Below are 13,438 nucleotides of genomic sequence, written 5' to 3' on the forward strand. Positions count from 1 at the left end.
TTATGCCCAGGCTCATTTACATGTGGGTCAAACCTTGGTCAAATGTAGTTGATCAGGCTACACTCCCCAATGATTTTACAACATGTTATACATAGTCTAGCCATAATGTTCAACCTAAACTTTGATGTTTTTGATTTGTTTCATTGTGACACATACTTTTGTTTGTATGAGTATACTTATATATAATAATTATTATTATATTGTAAAGTATAATTGTAAGTTGGAGTTTTTAGTCAGAGGTATTAGTCCCCGTATCTATAGTTGTATTTCTTACATGGAAGAATATACTTAGTTCACTATAGACAATTGCTTTGATACCAATCTGTCACACCCCCAAACTAGATGGAGAAAATGTCTGGGGGTGGAACGATGATCACAATATCACAATAGTTATATACATTGAAACACAAGTACATAAACAACCATCATATCATATGATTATATCAGTTACATGAACCAAATGTTACTTAGTACAAAAACACATTCGAAGGTATGCATGTTATCAAATAAAGTAGTTCTCGTAATGATATTTGATGTCTTGTCTTCAAAAGTAGCTCCACTGATCCGAGCTTAATTGTTTCCTGAGATTACAGGCCGTTTTAAAGTTAACATAAAGTTGGTGAATTCATAAGAGTTTAGTTATAGAAAAATCCAATATTTTTCAGTAGATGAAATTTGTATCTCCGTCTTGTAAAAAGTTTTGTATTTGTAAGCCTTCAGCGTAAAAGGAGAATATATGTGTGTAGAAAGTATCCAAAAGCATCTATAAAATAAAAGTTCCCATAACTTATAAACTTATAAAAATGTGACTTTTCATGTGATTTTTATCATCCAAAAATCGAGTGATACTTATAAGTGTTGTGTATAAACAAATTACCATACTTATAAATGTTGTGTATAAGTAAATAACCATACTTATAAATGTTGTGTATAGGTAGATAACCATACTTATAAATGTTATGTATAAGAAAATAACCATACTTATACTATATATTGCACTATAATTTACTATTCGATGTTATAATGAGCCCCTATAATCAAGCTATCGATTGTAATGCTGCCCACCACGATGCTTCTTCGGACGCCATGAAATGTTAAGATAATTGTCACCCCAAACCAGCCAGTCTAGCTGTAGCTAGCAGCTTAGGCGTGGGATTGTCAATCCCATATAGATCTATACACAATTCTCCCGCTCATTTAAGATTTAGGATTATAAGGTCGGGACTTAGCGTAATGGTTGAGGAAATATCTCACATAACCCGTCGAAAGTATGTAATTCTAGGTTGAAAATGAATTTGAAGCTTTCCCATGTTAAAAGTATTGTTCTACATGTATGTTGGTTACCCAGTGTGTAATAGTATTACTCAATGGATAATGGTATTATCCAAGGGGTAATAGCTTTATCCATTGTGTAAACACAAATTTTTAATCTTTCAAAACTAGACTTTTGGTAAAAATGTTAGTTTGTGTTTATCCAATGTGTAATAATATTATCCAATGGGTAAAGATATTTTTTAGATAAGGTGTCTAAGTTCATAACTATATTTGGTATGTACTTGACCCGATTTAGCATGGTCCATTTGGGTTGCACTTCACCGGAACAATTTGGACTACTGAGAAGAGGATATGTATGATTTATTAATATATTATAAGTTATAATATATTAATATGAAATCATATTATATAATTAGTATTGATCAATAATTAATTTGTAATTAATTTTGTGGTCAAAAGAGACTAATTAAATATATAGGGATTGATTATGTAAATCATTCATTCTTATAATGTGGGCTAATGATTCATGATTCCTTATGTTGGGCTTAACCCATGTCGTGACCCATGGATACTCCATGGAGATTAAAACCTATGGATCATGAGGAATGTGGAAAGTCATGCACATTAGGGTTTACATGGTGTAACCCTAATATAACCACACTATATAAGAAGCCCTTTGGTTCGAGAAATTGGCACCTAGAGTCTATATAAGAGTGTGGCCGATTTTTGTGAGCTAGAGAGTCCTCTTACAAGTTTCCAAGTGTTAGTGGTGATTTATGATTCTACTTGAGGCATTCATATCATTGGTGCTAGGCTCTTAAAGCTCCAAGCTCCAAGCTACAAGCTACAACAAAAGGTATGTTATCTAACTTGTTTTATTACCCAACCATCAAAGTTTTGTATGCTAGTTAGGGTAATACCTTGGAAAATGAATGCTTGCATGTATAATAGAGAAAACATAGATCCACGGTATTTAGGGTTGCATGAACACCTTAGGAGTGTTATAATGCTCAAAACCCATCAGTGGTATCAGAGACTAGGCTTGTTTTCAATTATACTTGATGCTACTTGTTGTTTGAAGTTGAAAAAAAATCAAGTTTTATTCATTCTGACTGATGAACTCACCGAGTCCACTGATGGACTCGACGAGTCCATGTACCAAATGAGCTACTCGATGAGTCCAATTCATGGACTCGCCGAGTTGGCTGGGTAGAGTGCAGAAAATCGGATTTTTGGCCACAAATGGATATGATCATTACCCCAAACTATTTTGAATCATAAAAATATGTTTTTTAAGATATGGTAATGATCACGCTCATCCATTAGAATGGTGATTGTCAAAATTTCATGTTTTGTATTAGTTTATATGATTAGTCTAATTACATGGAATTTGTTTGATTTGAATTATCTTGTTCATATGAGTTTAATCAAGAACTTGAACATGCTTGTTAGCTTAATTGATGATGTTGATGATTTTAATGGACTCCATAACTTGTCCTCAAGTTATGTAATACCAAAAGTTTTTCATTTAAATGAATCCTTAAAAGTCATAGGTTATAGAAAAATGAAGAGTCTCATTTTAAAAGACCATTAAACTCATATGTTATGAATTTGAAAAGTTTTGAAGAGTTTCAAAACTTGCCCTTAAGTTTTGGAATTTGTAAAGTCACACATTAAAACTTTAATTCCAAACCCTAGAATTTTAAAAGTTTAAAATTCAACCCTTATACTATTATAATATTATAAGTTTAATAATATATACATGAGTAAATTACACGAATGGTCCCTATGGTTTGGGGTAATTTGCATGTTTGGTCCCTAATTTATTTTTTTAACTCGGAAGGTCCCTACTGTTTGTTTTTGTTACACGTTTGGTCCCTACAGTTAGTTTTTGTTACGTGTTTGGTCCCTGTCTTACCTAAAAAACCTATTATTTAAATAGGAAAAAATGGTAGAGCAAGTAAGGTAAGGTAAGGGGGGCGGGATTGGGGGTGTGTTTATTTAAATAAATTAAAAAATCAAGGGTAAAATAATACTTTTAGGTAAGACATGGACCAAATACGTAACAAAATCAAACAGTTGGGACCTTTTGAGCTAAAAAAATAAGTTAAGGACCAAACATGCAAATTACCCAAAGCCATAGGGACCATTCATGTAATTTACTCTCTCTCTCTCTCTCTATATATATATATATATATATATATATATATATATATATATATATATATATATATATATATATATGTGTGTGTGTGTGTGTGTGCGTGTGTGTGTATAAGAACAAGGCAGTCTTACCGTTAGTAGGCATCATTCACGAAGTCGGTCTATAGGGGGGAGTATAAGGTTACTACCTATAAAATGGTGGTTTAATGGGTGTCCACTCTCACCCACCGCTTCCTTGATTGGTGGAGGGTCGTTAGCTGAATGGGTAGGACAAAGATTATAATTCTCATTACAAGTATAATGATAAATATAAAGTAACTAAATGTTTTATAAATTCTGAATCTTAGTTGCTTTAGGAAAATGTGAAATTGATGCTAACCCATGAAATTACACTTTGCACCTTACCAAGTCGTTAGTGGAGCGTGTGTGGTTAAACATCACACTAACATGGACTGGTAAGGGTGGAAAAGGGTAGCTTAATGTTTGTCACAGATCGATGGAGCGTGTGTGGTTAACTGGCACATCGATTAGGTGATAAATGACATTAAGAGTACCAAGTATATTTGCATGGTTATTCACACCCTGTATGTGATCCTCTGTATCCCAGTCACAAACTTGAAGGGCATAATCGAGATTTAAACATGCCATTGAAAAGTTCAATGAATCTCAAAAGAATCTAGGAATTTCAATTCATCTAAAACCTAATAATCAATTTCGTTTATTATGGTGGAAATTGGTAAATCGTCATTTACCTACCTTCAAATATTTTGCAACTTGGATTACGACATCCCTCTTCAAAATTGTAAAGTATTGTGTTGGGTCTTAGCCTTACTATTTCATTTTGGGTGTTATATTAAGGACTCTATATCTAATCTAAACTTTGTCTTTCTTCTTTTTCAAATGTCTTCCAACAATGTTGCTTCTGGCTCATACCCTATCGACTCCTCTCTCATAAACCTTTATGGGAGAGTCATCTTTGATGGAACTAATTTCAATGATTGGATTAGGAACATAAGGATGGTCACTCACTATGAGGACAACGTATATATCCTCGACAAGGAACTAAAGGAAATTGATGTGTCTATTGCCACTCCTCAGAAGATTGCTGATTTCAGGGCACATGAGAAAGTTGCCACCATGATAGCTTGTATCATGCTTGACACCATGTTTCCTGAACTCCAAAAGTCCTATGAGGACTTCTATCCTTTTGAGATGCACCAGGACCTGATGGAAAAATACCATCAGAGTGCTCGTCATGTGCGGTATGAAATCATCTACTCCATGATTACAACAAAGATGAAGGATGGTAAACCCATCACGGGCCACTTGCAGAAAATGCAAAGGTTTGTGGACCGTCTGCTCAAATTGAATGTGAACTTTGATGAGGAGCTGGATATAGATATTATTCTACAGTCCTTACCTCCATGTTATGATCAATTCCACATGACTTAACATATGAACAAGGAGGAAATCACCTTGAGCAAGCTTCAGGGCCTTTTGAGGACTGCCAAAAATGGTCTCAAAGGTAAATCTGCTGTAACCACTCTACTACTACTGCCCTAGTCCCGAAAATCGAGCAAGGCAAGGGAAAGAAAAGGAAGACCCCTTCCAAGGGTCACAAGGGAAAGTCTCTTGATGGGTCCTCTTTTAGCAAGACTAAAGTCGGTCCTGCTACTCCCTCCTCTAACCCGAAAGAAGCAGAGTGCTTCTATTGTCATGATAAGGGGCACTGGAAGCGAAGCTGCCCAAAGTACTTGCAGGATGTTAAGGATGGGAAAGTAAAACCCACCATGCAGGTGTTTAAACTATATTGTCTAATAACTCACCACATACTAATTCTTGGGTCCTTGATACAAGTTGTGGTATTTATATTTGTTCTGATTTGCAGGGACTAAAAATAAGTGAGGAAGTGGAGCCTGTGAAGATAAACTTAATCATGGGGAATATGAAAGCTTCACCTATCACCAAGATTGGAGTTTATTCTTTATTGCTTTGTATTGGGTTAAAGTTAGATTTGAATAATTGCTATTACTCGTTTGAAATGGCGAGAAATATTATTTCTTTTCATGGTTTGTACAAACAAGGTTTCACATTTTCGTTTGATAATGAAATTGGTGTAATAAATGCTTATTTTAATGGTGTTTTTTATTTTAAAGCATTGCCTTGTAATGGTGTATATGAAACTGTGATGGTTGTTGACAACTTAGGAAATAATGTATTGCATATTGATTCTTCCACTAGTTTGGATAAAGCATCCTTGTGGCGTTGTCATCTTGGACATGTCAACAAGAAGCGCATACGCCAACTCCAAAAGCCTGGAGTCTTGGAATCATTTGACTTGAAGTCAGATGATAGTTGCGAATCTTGTTTGCTTGGAAAAATGACTAAATCACCCTTCACTGGTTCTTGTGAGAGGGGTGAAGGTTTGTTGGACCTCATACACACAGATGTGTATAAACCCTTCAAAACCGCCACAAAGGATGCTAACCGCCTTTATGTGACTTTTACTGATGATTATAGTAGATATGGCTATGTCTACTTAATCAAGCATAAGTCAGAAACATTTGAAAGATTCAAAGAGTTCAAGCAAGAAGTAGACAATCAGCTGGGCAGGAAGATAAAGATGCTCCGATCCGATCGAGGTGGTGAGTATCATAGTATCGAGTTCCTAGACTATCTTAAGAAATGTGGAATTGTTTAACAATTGGCACCTCCTAGGACACCACAACTTAATGGTGTGGCTGAGAGGCGCAATCAAACCTTGTTGGCATGGTTCGTTCCATGACAAGTCGAGCTTTGTTACATATCTCATTTTGGGAGGTATGCCTTAGAGACTACCACCCATATCCTTAATCTAGTCCCTACCAAGAAAGTTACCAATACACCTCACGAGTTGTGGACACGTAAGGTTCCCTTGTTAGCACACATCAAGGTTTGGGGTTGCGAGGCTTTTGTGAGACTTGAGACTCATGACAAGCTCGAACCTCGGAGTGAGCGGTGTATTTTCATCGGCTAACTACAAAAATCCTTTGGTTATCTCTTCTCCAGACTGAGTGGCAATGTTGTCTTCATTACGAGGAGAGGAGTCTTTCATGAGAGAGAACTCATAAGCCAAGGAAACAGTGGTAGGTAAATTGACCTTGAAGAGCTTCAGGAGTCAAGTGGTAAGGGAACCTCAAACACTAGCAATCAACCTGAGGAGGAAACTCGTGTTGAGCCGATTGACGAGTCTGTACCTCTGAGGCGTTCCACAAGAGTTAGGAATACACCTGAGTTTTATGGTTTCCATAGTACTAAAGGGTTTTGAGCATTCTAACACTCTTAACGTGTACATGCAACCCTAGAAACCTTGGATCTATGTTTTACTAAGATACATGCAAATTTGATTTTCCAAGGTTCTTAACCTAACTAGCATGGCATGGGGAACTTTGAAACATAAAATCTAATAGAAGAACATACCTTTCTTGTTGCTTGGATTCCTTTAGAACCTTGTGAGCCTAGCACCTCATGTGTGATGCCTCAAATGTTTCACACAACACCACAACTCTTGGAATAACTTTGAGAGAAGTACACTATCACTCAAAATTGGCTAGCCCTCTTTTTCTACACATAATAGTCGATTTTGCTAGCCATGGGGTCCTTTTATAGTTGTGTCACAAGTAGGGTTACAACATGTAAACCCTAATTGACATGGCTTTCCATATTCAATGATCAGTGGGTTTATAACCTCCATGGACTATCCATGGAGCACCTTATGGGTTTTAACCCAATTCAATAAATCATGGATCATTAGCCCACTATAAAAGAATTGATGACGTGCACAATCAACCCCATATATTTAATTAGTCTCCTTGTGATCACCAAATTAATTCCAAATTAATTCCTGATCAAAACTAATTAAATAATATTATTAATATATTAGAACTTATAATATATTAATAAACCATAAGTGTCCTTTCTCTCATTTAGTGTATCCAAGTGTTGTAATGACTGTTGGATAAGGTGTCTAAGTCCATAACTTATTTGGTATATACTTGACCCGACCGGCATGGTCCATTTGGGTTGCATCTCATCCAAACTATTATTGGTTAATTTTATGAGAGTTATACACATATGTTTATTAATATATTATGAGTTATAATATATTAATATGAAGTTACGTTATTTAATTAGTTTTAGTCTTAAATTAATTATGGATTAATTTAGAGATTAAAAGGAATACTAATTAAATTATGGGCTATTTGTTTTATATAGTGTGGGCTAATACTCATTTGTTAATGGGCTAGGCTTATGTGGAAGTCCATGGATGATCCATGGAGCTTTTAACCCATGGATCCTTGGAATAGGAAAAGACATGGGTTATTAGGGTTTCACCCTAACCATGCATACTATATAAGCATGCTTATGGAGCATGAAAGAGAGCCTAAGATAGCCTAAGAGAAAGCTAGTGTTCTAGTGTGTGCGTGCATGTGTGTGGCCGAAAATACAAGAGTGTGTATACTCTCTCAAAGTTTTCCAAGAGTTTGTGGTGTTTGTGATTCCATTTGAGGCATTCACACTATTGGTGCTTGGCCCTCAAACTCCTAAGAACCCAACACAACAAAGGTATGTAATCTCTTCTAACTCTTTTATGTTGAAATGTTCCCCATGCCATGTTAGATAGGTTATAAACCTTGGAAAATTATTATTTTGCATGTATTTAGATAAACATAGATCCAAGGTTTATTAGGGTTGCATGCACACTTAGGAAGTGTTAGATTGCTCAAAACCCAACAGTGGTATCAGAGCCTAGGCTTGCTTGTTTGATACTTGATGCAAAATAGTGAAAAAAGTCGAAATCGTTGCTGTCTGCATGCTAGACTCGCCGAGTCCATTGGGGGGACTCGCCGAGTCCAAGGCAAACTTCAACCTACTCGACGAGTCCGTTCGTGCACTCGGCGAGTAGGATCGAAAGAATGCAGAATCTCGACTTTTGCTGCTGGAAATGGACTGGAAACATTACCCTAAATTGTTTTGGTGTTGTAAAACTTATTTTAGTTGGTGTAATGGTTGTTCTAATCCATTTACAATAGCATATATCAAAAATCCATGATTTTATGTGTTCATATAATTCTTGAATTTTTGATGATCATGTTCATGTTCTTATGAATTTAGAAAATGATAGGAATTATTTGCTGAATTGTTTAGAATTAATTCTTAATCATTTATGTGTTTTAATGGAGTCCATAATTTGTCCTCAAGTTATGGATTACCAAAGGTCACTTTCATTTAACACACACTTAAAACACATAAGTTACATGAAAATGAAGAGTCTTCATTTTTATGAACCTTTAATTCATAAGTTATGAAATGAAGAGTTTTGCAAAGTTACAAAACTTGTCCTCAAGTTTTGGAATTTGTAAAGTTTCACACACTTTAATAAACTTTAATTCCAAACCTTAGAGTTTTAATAGTTAAAATTCAACCCTTATACTATTTATAACATTAATGGTTAATTATTATATATATGTATAAGAATAAGTCGTTTTACCGTTAGTAGGCCTCATTCACGAAGCCGGTCTATAAGGTGGGTATAAGGTTGTTGCCTATAAAATGGCGACTTAATGGGTGTATACTCTCACCCACCGCTTGCTTGATCGGTGGAGGGTCGTTAGCCGAACGGGTAGAACAACGACTTTAAATCCTCATTAAAAGTATAATGAATATTATAAAATAACTAAACTCTTTTAATTCCCAATCTTAGTTATTTTAGGAAAATGTGAACATGGTGCTAATCCATGGAATTCACACTTTGTACCTTACCAAGTCGTTAGTGGAGCGTGTGTGGTTAACCGGCACACTAATTAGACTAGTAAGGATCACGAAGGGTAACTTAATGTTGTCATAGATCAATGGAGCGTGTGTGGTTAACCGGCACATTGATTAGGTGATAATATTAGGAGTACCAAGTGAGTTAGCATGGTTATTCACACCTTGTTTTGTCATCCTCGGCATCCCAGTCACAAAACTTGAAGGGCACAATCGAGATTGAAACATGCCATTGAAAAGTTCAATGAATCTCAAAAGAATCTAGGAATTTCAAATCCAATTAAACCTAATTAATCATTTCGTTTTCATGGTGGAAATTGGTGAATCGTCATTCGCCTACCTTTCAAATATATTATTACTTAGATTACGGCATCCCTCTTCTAAGTGTAATATATTGTGATTGGATCCTAGCCTTAATATTACATTTGGGTGTCTTATTAAGGATCCTAAATATCTAATCTAAACTTACTTTCTTCTTTCAGATGTCTTCCAACACTAATGCTTCAGGCTCTAACCCAACTGGTTCTTTCTCTCTCATGAATCTTTGTGGGAGGGTCATCTTTGATGGTTCCAACTTCATGGATTGGATTAGGAACATCAGGATGGTTACTCGTTACGAGGACAAGGAATATGTCCTCGATAAGGAGTTAAAAGAACTTGATGAGTCTACTGCTACTCCTGAGGAGATCGCTGAATTCAGGACTCATGAGAGAGATGCTACTAAGGTGGCATGTATCATGATGGCCACGATGACAGCCGAGCTCCAAAAGTCATATGAAGATTTCTACCCTTTTGAGATGCACCAAGACTTGATGGAAAGGTACCATCAGAGTGCTCGTCAGGAGCGGTATGAAATAATCTCCTCCATAATAACTACCCGCATGAAGGACGGTGAATCCGTCACGGGCCACATGCAAAAGATGCAAAGGTATGTGGACCGTTTGCTGAAGCTGAATGTTAACATCCCCGAGGAGTTAGCAATTGACATCATTTTGCACTCCTTGCCTTCTTGTTATGATCATTTTCGAATGACATATCATATGAACAAGGAGGAAGTTACCCTCAGCAAGCTTCAAGGACTCTTGAAGACCGCTGAAACCGGTCTTAAGGGTAAAGCGGTTGTTACCTCTACTACTCCTACTCCAACTTCTACCCCTGTTTTAGCTATTGGGCAAGGCAAAGGGAAAAAGAGGAAGCACCCTTCGAAGGGTACCAAGGGAAAGTCTCTTGAAGGCTCCTCATCCAAGACTAAGAACGGTTCTGTCACTCCTTCTGCCATTCCAAAGGATGCTGAATGCTTTTATTGCCATGAAAAGGCACACTGGAAGCGAAACTGCCCTAAGTACTTGCAGGATCTAAAGGATGGGAAAGTGAAACCCACCTATGCAGGTATTTACACTATATTGTCTAATTACTCAACATATTCTAACTCTTGGGTGCTTGATACAGGATGTGGTATTCACATATGTTCTGATTTGCAGGGCCTAAGAAGAAGTGAGGATGTGGAGCACGGGAAGATAAACTTAATCATGGGGAATAGGAAGGCTTCACCTGTTTCCAAGATTGGAGTTTATACTTTGTTGCTTAATAATGGGTTAAAATTAGATTTGAATAAATGTGTATACTCGTCTGAAATGGCGAGGAATATTATTTCTTTTCATGCTTTGTACAAACAAGGTTTTACCTTTTCGTTTGATAATGAATGTCGTGGTATTAATGCTTTCTTTAATAATGTGTTTTATTTTAAAGCATTACCTTGTGATGGCGTGTATGAAACTGTGTCGATTGTAGACAACTTAGGAAATAATGTGTTGTATATTGATTCTTCTACTAGCCTAGATAAAGCATCATTGTGGCATTGTCGTCTTGGACATGTAAACAAGAAACGCATAGACCAACTCCAAAAGAGTGGAGTCTTGGAATCATTTGACCTCAAATCAGATGATAGTTGTGAATCTTGTCTACTTGGAAAAATGACAAAATCACCCTTCACTGGAACTTGTGAGAGGGGTGAAGGTTTGTTGGACCTAATACATACTGATGTATGTGGGGCATTCAAAACCGCCACAAGGGACGCTAATCGGTATTATGTGACTTTTATTGATGATTATAGTAGATATGGGTATGTCTACTTGATCAAACACAAGTCCGAAACCTTTGAAAGGTTTAAGGAATTCAAACAGGAAGTAGAAAATCAATTGGGCAGGAACATTAAGATGCTTCGATCCGATCGAGGTGGTGAGTATCTTAGTACCGAGTTCCTTGACTATCTTAAGGAGTGTGGGATTGTCTCACAATTGACTCCTCCCAGGACACCACAACTGAATGGTGTAGCTAAGAGGCGTAATCGTACCTTGTTGGACATGGTTCGCTCTATGATGAGTCGAGTTTCGTTACCAATCTCTTTTTGGGGGTATGCCTTAGAGATTGCCGCCCATATCCTTAATCTAGTCCCTACAAAGAAGGTTACCAAAACACCTCATGAGATGTGGACTGGGAAGGTTCCCAATTTGGACCACATCAAAATTTGGGGTTGCGAAGCCTTCGTGAGGCGTGAAACTCATGATAAGCTTGAACCCCGAAGTGAAAGGTGTATTTTCATCGGCTACCCACAGAAATCCTTCGGTTACCTTTTCTACAGACCCAGTGAGAATGTGGTCTTTATAGCACGAAGAGGGATCTTTCGCGAGAAAGAATTTATAAGCCAAGGAGACAGTGGGAGGCAGATTGATCTTGAAGAAATTCAAGAATCAATTGGTGAAGGAACCTCAGACACTAGCAATCAACCTGAGGTAGAAACTCCTGTTGATCCAGCTGACGAGTCTGTACCTCCGAGACGTTCCACACGGGTTAGGAACACACCTTCGTTTTATTATGGTTTTCATATTACTACGGAAGGTGATACGTTTATTAGTGATAGTACACTAGTAAATTTGGATGAACCTAGCAGTGTTAAGGAAGCCATGGCAGGCCCGGAGTCTGCTAAATGGAAGGAGGCTATGGACAGCGAGATACAGTCCATGTATGACAATCAAGTTTGGAATTTGGTTGACAATGTACCAGGCCGTAAAACAGTCGGGTGCAAATGGATCTTCAAAAAGAAGACCGACATGGAAGGAAAAGTGCATACTTATAAGGCTCGACTGGTTGCGAAGGGTTTTACTCAAACTCAAGGTATTGATTATGATGAAACCTTCTCGCCGGTGGCCAAGATTAAGTCTATTAGGGTTATGTTAGCCATTGCAGCATTTCATGATTATGAAATATGGCAAATGGATGTCAAAACCGCTTTCCTTAATGGAAAGTTGGCTGAGGATGTGTACATGAATCAGCCAGAGGGTTTTGTCAATGCAGAGTATCCTAATAGAGTATGCAAGCTTAAGAAATCCATTTATGGATTAAAACAAGCATCTCGTAGCTGGAATCTTTGTTTTGATGAGAAGGTAAAAGAGTTTGGCTTCTTGAGAAGCAAAGATGAGTCTTGCGTGTATGTCAGAGCTAGTGGGAGTATAGTTAGCTTCTTGGTACTGTATGTGGATGACATACTACTCATAGGAAATGACATCCCAACCTTGCAGGAGGTTAAGTCCTGGCTTGGGAAGTGCTTTGCTATGAAGGACCTAGGGGAGGCTACCTATATCCTAGGGATAAGGATATTAAGAGAAAGGAGTAGAAGACTAATTGGACTTAGTCAGAGTATCTACTTGGATAAGGTGTTGAAAAGGTTCAACATGGAGAATTCCAAGAAAGGAGATTTACCGATCCAAAGCAATACCAAACTAAGTAAGACTCAGAGTCCGAGTACAGAGGCTGAGATAGCTGAGATGAGCCAATTACCATATGCTTCCGCAGTTGGCTCGATCATGTATGCTATGACTTGTACCCGTCCTGATGTGGCATTTGCTTTGAGCATGGTCAGCAGGTATCAGGGGAACCCTGGCAAGGCTCATTGGACCGCGGTAAAGAACATTCTCAAGTACCTGCGGAGGACTAAGGATTGGGTCCTTACCCTTGGTGGCAGTGATGACTTGAGAATATTAGGGTATAGTGATGCTGGTTTTCAGACTGATAGGGATAATTTCCGCTCTCAGTCGGGCTGGATCTTTACCTTAAATGGAGGGGCAATTTCTTGGAAGAGTTCCAAGCAGGAGACGGTGGCTGATTCGACTTGTGAATCAGAGTATATAGCAGC

This window comes from Lactuca sativa, chromosome 8, assembly GCF_002870075.4.
Source record: "Lactuca sativa cultivar Salinas chromosome 8, Lsat_Salinas_v11, whole genome shotgun sequence".
Classification (NCBI taxonomy): Eukaryota; Viridiplantae; Streptophyta; class Magnoliopsida; order Asterales; family Asteraceae; genus Lactuca; species Lactuca sativa.